Below are 11,903 nucleotides of genomic sequence, written 5' to 3' on the forward strand. Positions count from 1 at the left end.
TATGATTAGACTTCTGCCTCTGCAAACGTACAATACATTCTAGTTTGGCAGCCTTGTATTCCCTTAGTCTGTGATGAACCCTTTGCGCATTTTCTTATTTCTGGGAACAGCGAAAAATCCCCTTCTCAGAAGATCCACAGCACAGAAATATTTTGCTTCTGTTGCTCTAGGTACAGAGTAACACAAATATCAGCATCTCTACTTACACTGATTAGACCTGCTTTACAAGGATAATCACTGCACTTGTTCTCAAATTTATTGAGCGTTTGACAGCATTACTTGCCACATAATTAAATAAAAAAGGAAGCTATTTAAAAAACATTTGAAAAAATAATAAACAGAATTATACAGCCATCTCTCTTCCTTAAAAAAAGCTCAATTCTCCCATCCACTAGAAGCAGCATCTAAAAGCAGGCATTTTGAAAGAAGCCAGGCATTAGACTTCCTCTCAAATGCATTAAAATGCATTTACTGCTTTTCTGTTCAATCTTCATACTCAAAATGCTACCAAAATCTTTTTGTCTGTAAGTTACATATTGTTAGTTTATGTCCCTAGTAAATGAGTTAGGGAGCCTTCTTGACAAGACTCAGAATTATTTTTAAATGCATCACTATCATGACTTATTATAAACTGGTTGGTGGCAAATCTGACATAATCAAGACCAGTGGTGTTCCACTGCTACTTCAGATAAGCACTGTGTAGGCCACCATAGCAGCGGAAAACTGTCATTAGCTTGCACCAATTAAACCCCTCCTCTCTACTTCTTCCTCCGCTTTTACATGCCAGAGTTTTCTCAATGTTTTAATCAAAATAACTTACAAAATACTTACTTTTTTAAGGTATTTCAGGCCTACTTCAATTGAAATGGGTCAGGAAACATTCCCATGAGGGCAGACAGCAATTTTGAAGGTTGGTAGTCAGAAGCACTAACCTCTCCACTAGTACAGTTAAGTTATACCCAGCAGACATCACTGTTTAACTTATCCTTCTCCAGGGAGAAAGTTATACAACTTTAATTGTCCTAGTAGGAGGTTTCTATTAATAGTATTTTAAAATATTACACCAGTGTAGAGTAAGGACTTTAAAAGTAGTAGCAGAAAGTATATTTCTTTATGTTTCAATGCTCAATTTGATATAAATAACAACATCTCTCTTTTTATTATATTACACTGTTGGTAGAGCTGCCTCACTATCAAGTGCCTTGATTCTGACATAATATCTTTTAAAAGAACAACATCAGCATGAAGACACAACATGAGAAAATTCTGTTCATTCCAAAGATCTTCAGTATACTTTGAAAAAAAACTAAATAAAGTAAATAAACTGCCATACCCCTGACCAGTTTTACCAGTACAAAAACAATGCAAAATTTTAGTAGTTTAACTTACCCTGCTGGCACTGTTAAACCAGTTTGACCCTGCATTTATGAAATTAATAACGATTTTTCTAATTACTATGTACAGGATGTGTCCTAATACAGGGGTCTTTCCTAGATGAAATTAACCCATTAAATGAATGAAGTTACAAAGTATGTTCTAGATACTCTAGAGGTACAGGTACATTAGCTAGTTATGACTGCAGAAGTTACCCTGAACTTAACTTTTTGTTCTTTTACCAGTGTGCTGGTTTGGGCTGGGGGAAAAGTAATTTTCTTCACAGTAGCTGGTACTGTGTTGCCCTGATTTTTTCCGCCCTCTGATGTTTATATTTTTACACTGGAGTTCTCACATATTGTAACATAAACAAAAAGTGATGTTTCGAAAACTGTGCATTCCTTCCTGGAGGAAGGACAAATTGATGGACATCTAGTTTGACCAGTGGGGTCAGAGAGGTTTCAACCTCATCTTCCAATCCCTGATCAAACTCCAAAAGCTATGTAAGTCAAAATCCCAAATAAACTCCCCTTTTTTTCACTCTGACACTGACTGTGTGAGTGTCCTTCTTTTCATGTCCTCTAGCAACAGTATGGGGCTGTTTTGGATTTGTCATGAACACAGGGCTGATGATACAGAGATGTTTTTGTTATTTCTGAGCAGTGTTCACCGCCAAGACCTTTTCTGCTTTTTGTGCTGCCAGACTGGTGAGAAAGTTGGAGGTACATGGGAGATGTGTAACAGATACAGCCAGGACAGGTGACCAAAGGTATATTCTTTACCATGACATCATGCTCAGTAGATAAAAACAGAAAGAGGAAGGAGATAGAGCAATGGGATTTGTCTTCCCAAGTAACCATTATGTATGATAGGGCCCTGCCATCACATCGGATATTCAGCCAGCAACCAGCCTGGAGATGGCTGAATACCTGTCTGTCAGCTGGATACAGTGAATTATTTATTCCTTGTTTCACTTTGCTTGTCTGTGTTGCTTTTGCTTTCCCTACTGAACCTCAAACCCATGAGTTTTCCAGCTTTTACCCTTCTGACTCTCTCCCCAGTCCCACTGCTGCGGGAGCAAGTAGCTGCCTGGGTTAAACCATGACACACAGTAAAGACAAATACAGGAAGGTCAACACGATTTTTAGGGAAGCTCAAAAAGTTAATATAACAAAAAACTAACTGCAAAAGAAGAGGAAAAAATCTCTCTCTGTAGTCATACTGCTCCAGTACTTAATGATTTCAATACACCTCAAAGTCAACTAAGGATTTTACCTCAGGTCATCACACTGGGCTTACAGGTACTCTGTACCTTAATATGGAAACTAGTCCTCACCTTCATTACCAAACTAATCATATACTAATTAGGAATTCAGCACAGCCTGTGCTGAAGTTGTTTAACAAACTCCTACACATAAGATAGAATGCACTTAACAATCCCTCTATGATTAAATGTGCCTGAGTTAGTTAGTGCTTAAGTAAGAACCCCCCAAGAGTTCTTTATACATTAGAGCAGTTTTCTGTGATGCCTTATAGATAATAAATTAAGCCAAGGAATTCAAACACATTTGTGAAACAAATGATGCTACTGTGCTCAGTGCTTCATACAGGAAAAGCTCAATGAACATGGCAAGTTAAATGAGCTATTCTTGGATTACTGTTCTATAAACCACACTGTTCAAGAGGGTAGAACAGTTGATATATTTAAAGGAATGAGATTGTCTTTATCAATGAACTGAGGAATATTTATGACACCTTTGACACTCAGATACTGGTTTTTAAATTCACATGATATCAAGATTTAGACAGTGCATATATAAGGGACAAGTAACAACACGAAACTGAAGCAGCCAGACCTGCAGGCAAGCAAGGGAAAATGAGATGACTGCAAAAGCATAAGGGACTAATTAAAAGGCACAGAGCAATACAGAAAGAGAGGCATTTATAGGCATGCCTGTGCAATTAATTTAAAATCAGTGCTCTCACTACCTTTTCTTGTAAGCAAGTTCTGCAGTGGGAGGAAACAGAAGCACTAGGATAAATTTTCAGGTGACTGACAAATCATTTTTACAGTTTGGGCCACCAAACCACTTTTAGGCCTTGGCTCCTGCTTCTTTTATCTGGTATCACCTGTCCCATCAGCTACAGGTGAGCTGACTTACCTCACTAGTCCCACAGCCAACTGGGAAAAGAAGGAAGAGGAAAGGAAAGGGGGCTGTCTGCAAGTGGAGTCTACTCACAGGAGCATGGGCTACATGCCAGAGCTAGGTAAGGAGACAGCCTGCCCTGGGTACTGTCAGCCAGAGCCTGCACCTCCACCTCAAGTCTGCAAGAGGGAAAAATGAGAAAAAAACCCCAAACTGATTCCCTGCACTAGAGCTGAAGCTGCACCACAAAACAGGACCAGGAAGCTCATCTGATTGAAGATGTCCCCACTCAGTGGATTAGGTTCAGCCAGGTCCTTCTAGCTGCCACAGAAAGATCACCCTAACACAGCACAGCAAGGGCAAATGCTTCTTTCCAAACCCTTGGAGACAGTACATCCTCCATGGTACAATTACAGTATTTCATGAGAGGTAGCCCCACTGCTGGTTTCGTTCCACTCTGCATTTGCCCTCATGGTTGTATAGCTGTAAACTCATCTTCTGACTTTATTCACCCGGCACCCAAAAACTGTTACACACAATACAGGAAAAGCAAGTAGAAGCAGAATCAAGACCATTTATTTTTGGAAAAAAGCCAAATGTTACACCAGCCTCTCTATAATGCCAAATTGCCCATTCCAGTGTTATGCAAGATGACCATTTGAAGTATTCACTGAACTGCAGCCATAAATGAGGTAGTTGATACATGAAGGTACTCAACCTATTCAACAGTACTAAGACAACCCTTACAAACTTGCACATCTGCATATCCATGGAAGCTTCCTTCAAATAAAAAGGAAAAACAAAACAAAAAACCCAAACAAAGAAGTAAAACTTCCAATACAACAAAACTGAGTTTCTCACACATCCTTCCAGTAAATCACTGCTGACATTGTCCCATGTAAATATTCTGGGAGATGAACTGATCAACAGCAGCCCTGCCAAAGAATTTAAGGGTTTTCCTGGATGAAAGGCTGGACCCAGCAGTGAGCACTCACAGCCCAGAGAGCCAAACGTGTCCTGGGCTGCACCCAAAGCAGTGTGGGCAGCAGGGGAGGGAGGGGATTCTGCCCCTCTGCTCTGTTCCTGTGACACCCCCCCTGCAGTGCTGCATCCAGCTCTGGGGTCCCAGCACAGGAAGGACATGGACATGTTGGAGAGAGCCCAGAGGAGGCCACCAAGATGATCAGAGGGATGGAGCACCTCTCCTGTGAGGAAAGGCTGAGAGAACTGGGATTGTTCAGCTTGGAAAAGAGAAGGCTTAGGGTGACCTAACTGCAGCCTTCCACTACCTGAAGGGAGCCTACAAGAAAGGTGGAGGGGGCTTTTACTTTCCTGTCCTATAGTGACAGGACAAGGGGGAATGGCTTCCAAGTGCAAGAGACTAGCTTTAGGTTAGATATTAGGAAGAAATTCTTTGCTGTGAGGGTGATGAGGCCATAGAACAGGTTGACCAGAGAATCTGTGGATGTCCCATCCCTGGAAACATTCAAGGCCAGGTTTGATGAGGCTCTGAGCAAACTAATGTAGCACATGGCATCCCTGCCCACGGCAGGGCAGTTTGAACTAGATGATCTTTATGTTCTGTTCTAACCCAAGTCATTTTGTGATTCCCTGTTTTTTTCCTTTCTTATCAACTACACAGGATTAGATTTTGTTAAGAGGGTGTGGGTGTGTATTTGTGAATTTGTTTTGTCAGGTTTGGGATTTTTTCAATTCCACAAATATGTGAAAGGCACTCTGAAAAAATCTTCATGTTAAATCCAATTAAGAGTCATGTTGACACACTGTCCAGGTAATACATCAAAGGAAACACATTACCACAGTAAATGGGGTAGTTCTCACATCACAAAGTCACTGCTAAATTATTAACAGCAACTTCAACTTATTTGGAATGAAATAACCATTTATGAGGGCTAATATGACAACAGCAGAGGGTTTGCTTTAGTTTTTTGGTGGTTTATATTTTTCAAGTTTCTACTTTGACTTCTGACAAAGGCATTCAAATACTGAGCTTAGTCCAGCCTGACTTACTATCAAGTTGAACAAAAGTAATTTAACTTAAACAAATGTAAACAGCCTTTTAGAGAAGGCCTAGCAAAGTGAAAAAAAAAAATCTAAATATTGATACAGAAAGGCAGTTGTTAGACCATGGTTTTCAAGAAGGAACGTATTTCCTTACAAAATCTGAAACGCTGCATAATCAGATACATGGGACTCAGGCAGCACAAGCCACCTTCCAGTCTCAGAGAACTGGAATTTTAAAGAGTTTGGTTTTACAAAAATATAAATCCTTTGCTAATTTAAGATTTTGGAAAGTAATGCAGTAATCTCTGGAATTAAAAGATGATGACTGAAGGATAAAAATATGGACAGGTCTGCCTACACAAGAGTAAGAATCTAAAAAACTGTACCTCTGCAGTTTTATCCATAAAATTCTACTGATATAATTCTGCTTTGCAGCAGGTCACTTTATCCTACTAATGTACAGGCAAAACTTTAAAGTGCTAAAAGCAGCTCAAAACACCACTAAGAAAAAAAAATAAAGCTGCCAGAAAGTAACCCAGGTACAGTTTAGTTTCCCCTGATAGTCACTGTTGGTTGCACACTGCAGCCTGTGTGTGACAAAAAGCAGAGAGCTGTGCCAGTCAGAGCATGTAGGTAACCCTCCCCAGCAGGTTCCTGCTTCTTCACAGGGGATGTTAAACCCACCACAGGCGAGAGCTAAAATAACCCAGGTTAGCAAAGGTTACTATTCAAAGTGCCTAAGTCAGGATGGCTGCTGGAGCAGGACAGACACACACCCCGTGTACCACCTGCAGCACTTGCCAGCTGAGAGCCAAACTTCATCCACCAGCAGAACAAACACGGACAAGCTAAGATGTGGCACGGCCTAGTTCTTACATACAGTTAAACTCCCTATTTAAGCAAGAGGTACTGCTTTTATTGACCCAAACACTAGACACAAATTACTTTCTTTAGGGAGTATGCTTTCTTTTACAAACTCCAGGGAAACTCTGGCAAATTCACTGGCTGCACAAACTTTAATTACACAATACAATAAGCGCACGATAAATTAAAGCAAAAATTGAGTAAAAGCATAGGGAACAAATTAATCTTACTATTGTAAATATGAGATTTCACATAATGGATCAAAGTCAGTTTTCCCTGGACTACCACATTACCTACAAGCATTCCATAGCTGCATTTCACAGGTGAGCTATTTAACTGCATGCTACAATATCAGTGGGGTTTTGTTTGGTTTTGGTTCCCTGCACACCTGTCTGCTCCCCCTGACCTTTAATATCAATACAATCATGAAATAATTAATGTTGAAAGGTACTTATGTAGGTCACCTGGTTCAACTCCTTTTCCCCCAAAACAATGTCAGCTTCAGAGTTACATATGTTGCTCAGGGCTTTCTCTTCGCAGGCTAAGAACCTTAAATTGTAAACTTAGGGCCGACTTTTAAAAAAGCACCAAAAACATGAAAACCCCAAACAAAAAAACCCCTCCTATCCTGAAATCTAGCCTGACATGTGACTACTTTTAAAGATACCAGAATTCCCATGAAGCTTGTTCCCTTCAAGAGTACGTTTCACAACAAAATACAACCAGTAAGAAAACCAGAAACATTAGCAAGAACTGAGGAGAAAAGTTAATTTATCTGTGAGCTTCTGTCTGTAATAAGCATCTTGATCTGTTGCTGCAGAACGCAGCAGACTCAGCAGGCGGTGCCCACCCATGCCGAGCAGTGCGCAGGAAGCGCAGAAGCAGCCGAGCACTGCACACCCCTCCGGATGACCTCGGTTACCTTCCCTGCATTATCACACACGTGCACACATACAGCTGACCACCATCACATGAGAATACCTCGTCCTGCGATAACAGAGGTTCAGCAAGATCTCCGGAGAAAGGGCGACAGAGAGGAGCAGGCAAACATTTCCCAGACCTTAAGACTTCACTTAAACAAGTGTCCCTGAGTCAAGGTGTACAACAGCAAGGAGCAAGCCATGGGCTAAATGCTCTGTTGGACATCTCATGTCACAATTGCCAACCATGGACTAAAGGGGGTGGAGAAAATATTCACAGAATTATTTTCAGAAAAATAACTTACAGAAAAAGCCATACAAAATTACAAAGAGTCACCAGATGAACACTGTCTGAACTGGCACAGAAATTGTAATGTTTTCCCACCAATCAGATACTTCTATTTCTACTTGTATAAGGCTGATTCCAAAACCAGGAAGCTGTCCTACAGAAAACTATTGGAATTTTTTCCCATCTTATTTTTCCATGACAAGTGTGGATGCAGTTCTTCCTGCTACACCACTTTCCCGAGTCCACTCTGCTGACATTAGTAGCTTCAAATCAGAGATTTCACATAAGAATGAATGCCTAACTTGGTTTTTCAAGAATCATGTCCACAATCTCGTTTTTCAGTAAAACCAGTATCAAGGCTTTTTTTCCCCTCTTCTGTTGCGTAAGTTCACTCGCACAACACATGGTATCTCCTCTAGTCTCTCCACAACCTGCAAATGTAAGCGCATCCTGGGGCGCGCGGCCGTGCTTTTTACACTTAAAGCAATATATGGTAACAAATAAAAATTAAAGACTCCACAAACTCCGCAGCTTAGAAGAAATACCCCACGCAACGAGACAAAATAAGGAACAGCGACAGGGTCATCTGACCCAATAAAAATAATTGGGCGTTGCTCAGGTCTGCCTTTATCCAAATAAACCCTGATAGCCGCCAGGGATACACAAAAGGAGCAAACCGGAGGGGTGATGCCGTCGGCAGGCAGAGAGTGGCCGGGGGGGTTCGGGGAAGGGCACGGTGACCCCCCGAGAACGCTGAGGAAGGAAAGGGAGGGGGAAAGGGAGATGCGCCGAGGCCCCGCCGCCCCGGCTCGCCGCCCTCACATCTCCCCCGGCCGGGCCTTGCCGGGGCGGGGGCGCGGAGCCGGCGCCGTGCCCGCCCCCGCCGCGGCGCTCCGCACAAAATGGCTGCGCGGGGCCGGGGCCCAGCACGAGGGGGCATCGCCCATCGCCCGCCGCCGCCTCCCCCCGCGGCTCCTCGGCCCGGCCCCCGCGGGAAGCGGCCGCCGGCGCCGCCCGGATGCGGGGCGGCGGGACACGCAAGCGGTTCCTGTAGGTGAAAGGTCGGGGGGCGCAGGGCCGCCCGGGGCCGGGCCGGGCCCCGAGGCGGGGCGGGCGCGCTCCGCTCCACGCTCCGCAGCGGTGGCGGCCGGGAGCCGCGCGGGCCCGCACCGTTACAGCGCGGCCGGCCCCGCTCCCCGTGCTCCCGCCGCCGGGCCGCGCCCGCTGCGGGGGGGCGTCTCTTGGCTGCCGAGGGTCCCTGTCTCACCTGGCGGGCCCGGTGGCCGCTCCGGCGGGTTTCTTTAGCGGCGGCGCGGCTCCGGTTCCCGGGGGTCAGAGTTCGCGACCCCGCCTCCGCCGCCGCTCGGCCCCGCCCCGCCGCGGGCTCTGCGCCTGCGCCCGCGCTCCGACTCGCGGCCGGGCGCGCGGCGGTGAGGGCGGGGCCGCGGGCTCCGCGCGGGTGGAGCCGGCCTTTGGCATGGCCCGGTCCCGCCGTCCGGCCGGCACTGCTGCCACTGTAACGCCTGGACCACACCACCCACCGCCACGTCCTCTTCAAACACCCCCTGCCACGGTCACTCCGACGTCCCTGACGCAGCCTATCCCAGTGCCCGACCATCCTAACTGAAAAAAGATTTTTCTGATCTGGAGATCTCTCCTGGTACTGCTGAAAACCACTTCAGTTTTCTCACTGCAGGCGCGGTAGAAGAGACCAGTCTCTCACATCACTACACCCTTCTTACAGGGAGTTGTGAGACAGCCGTGAGGGCCCCTCTTAAGCCACCTCTTCTTGAGGTTAAATAAACCCAGCTCCCTCAGGCCTTCTTCATAGAGCATGCTTTGGAGACCTTTCATTGTTGACCTCTGGACGCTCCTTTTTAGAGTGAGGGGCCCAAAACGGAACACGGTTCTCAAGTGTTCTGCCCGTCAAGTGGAGAGCACAAGCCTCCAAATGCCCACTGCAGTTCCCAGCAGAGGAATGGGACCAGGCTACATTGAACATCACAGGTGCACAGCACTTGGGCTTTGGGGAGCTTGCTGGGCTCTCCCAGCTGAGGCAGATCCATAGGCAAACCTGGCAGATGGGGTTTGAAACATGCAAAGTGACGGAGGCACACACAGTGCTTTGCACGTCACTGTAGTTCAACCAGCTGAGTCTGGAAGAGCTACACTTCGCCTGCATGGCAAAAGCAAGTTCCATGCTTAAATGTCAACAGTGCCCTGAACAGCTCTTGGGAAGGCAATGGCCTGGCTGCCGATGAGTGCCTGTTCTTGCTGGGGTAGTGCCACAGGAACAACTTGCTGCTGTTCTGGCTCTGTCTCAACATCTGTTTGGACCAAAGTTGTGTTAGCTACTTACTTAGTTTGTGCTAATTAAATTACCTTGATTTTAAGAAAGAGTTTTATACTTAAATACAGCTTTTCCCTTCTTCCTCTTTCATCTGTTCAATGAAGATGGGTCTAGCTGTGGTCAGAACTGAGCAGCAACTTCCAAGGTCATTTAGGTCATTTGGGCTGTATGTGCATTTCCATGATCTGAAAGTCCTTTAGACCATTTAATGCAATTTCTGCTGAATCAAATGACATACGTATCAACATCTGAGCAGCAGTGATAGGAAAAAAAACCCCAAAGAATACAAGTAAATTTATGTGTTAACATTAATAAAATTATGCACACTCTTGTCAATTCCTTTACTCTTCCCACTCCCAGTCCCACAGCTGCACTTTTATCTATCAACCCTAGCTCAAGATCACTAGTTCAGTCAGTACTTGGAAGCATCTTATTTTGCTTTTTGATCAAAGACATTCTCAAACACCAAATGCAAATGAACTCAGTGAAGAATTTTTAAGTCAGAATAATTAACTCTAAGCAATTCCTTTAAGTGTCAAATGTTCCAACATTCCCAATTTATAGTACTTGTCACTTCCCAAACTAGCTTGAGCTGCACATCCACTTTCTGAATGACAGAGCTTAGAGCAGTTTAATTTAACAAATGCCAAGTAATTTGCACCAAAGCTTATTTAAGCCAAGAATTCTGATATCCTCAGTACATCAGAAATATCACTGTAACCAGTAAAACATACTTTTTTTTCTTAGCAAGTGACCCAATTCATACTTGATCTGTATATGAAGGCATGCCTCTGTAGCTGTGTCAGCCAGGATTACAAGAGACACATTCCTATCAAAAACACACAGAGAAGCAAAACCTTTTCTGCTATTACTGCAAATTTAAAAAAAAATCACTTTCAAACATATATAAGGAGACAGCATAACTAACCTGACAGAAAAATCTCTCCCTTACATGCCCTGCTAAAATACTTATAGAATGAAAGAATCATGTAGGTTGGAAAAAACTTCTGAGATCATTGAGTCCTACTTAGCCCAGCAACTGCTAAGTCCACCACTTAAACCATGTCTCAAAGTGCCACATCTGCACATCTTTTAAGTACCCCCAGGGATGGTGAGTCCTCTGCTTCCCAGGGCAGTCTTGGTGACCAGTGCTTGGTGACCCTTCAGATGAAGAGTTTTTCCTAATATCTAATCTAAACTTCCCCTTTTCAACTTGAAGCCATTTCCTCTTGTCCTGTTCCTTGTTATTTCAGAGAATAAGCTGAGCATGTGGCTACAACCTCCTTTCCAGGTGCTTGAAGGTCTCCCCTGAGTGTCCTTGTCTCTAGACTACACAACCCCAGCTCCCTCAGCCACTCCTCATCAGACTTGTGCTCCAGCCCCTTCCCCAGCCCCATTGCCCTTCTCTGGACCACTACAGCACCTCGGAGTCTTTCTTGCAGTGAGGAGCCCAGAATGAACACAGCAATCGAGGCGCAGCCTCACCAGTATCAAGTACATGGGGACAGTCACTGCCTGGCCCTGCTGGCCACGCTGTTGCTGGTCCAGGCCAGGATGCCATTGGCCTTCTTGGCCACCTGGGCACAGCTGGCTCATGTTCAGCTGCTGTTGATCAGCACCCCTTGGTCCTTTTCCAGACACTCTGCCTGCCCCAATCCTGCTGGGGCACCAACCCCTGTGCAGGACACAATGCCAACAAATTGTGATTCAGGCATACTTTGACTGATACAGCAAAACTTGATTTTGCAAAAGGATTTATTAATGTAAAACCCTTCATTTGACCTTTACATAGACATTAACACCCTTAATTCTTTTGAATGATTTTTAAAGTAAGACTGATGTGCAGGTAATGGCAACAAGTTCTGCTGTCTGAAAAATCACTGAATACACAAATTACATAATACATAAACCTGAAAATATTAAAAGACACAGAC

General features: G+C 44.5%; 1 protein-coding gene across 8 annotated transcripts in view; it reads right to left on the reverse strand.

Moving 5' to 3' along the window:
- Positions 1-8,994, reverse strand: part of NR2C1 (nuclear receptor subfamily 2 group C member 1) — a 48,042-nt gene extending 39,048 nt beyond the window's left edge. For 6 of the 8 annotated variants that reach the window (XM_066319292.1, XM_066319289.1, XM_066319290.1 and 3 more), the window contains exon 1: positions 8,887-8,993. The gene's annotated coding sequence lies outside the window, so the exon portion shown is untranslated. Of the gene's footprint in view, positions 1-8,886 lie in introns of all 8 variants that reach the window. The other 2 variants (XM_066319287.1, XM_066319288.1) reach the window with 2 other exon arrangements.
- Between the last annotated feature and the right edge of the window lie 2,909 nt (positions 8,995-11,903).

Source organism: Sylvia atricapilla, chromosome 5 (genome assembly GCF_009819655.1).
Source record: "Sylvia atricapilla isolate bSylAtr1 chromosome 5, bSylAtr1.pri, whole genome shotgun sequence".
Taxonomy (NCBI): domain Eukaryota; kingdom Metazoa; phylum Chordata; class Aves; order Passeriformes; family Sylviidae; genus Sylvia; species Sylvia atricapilla.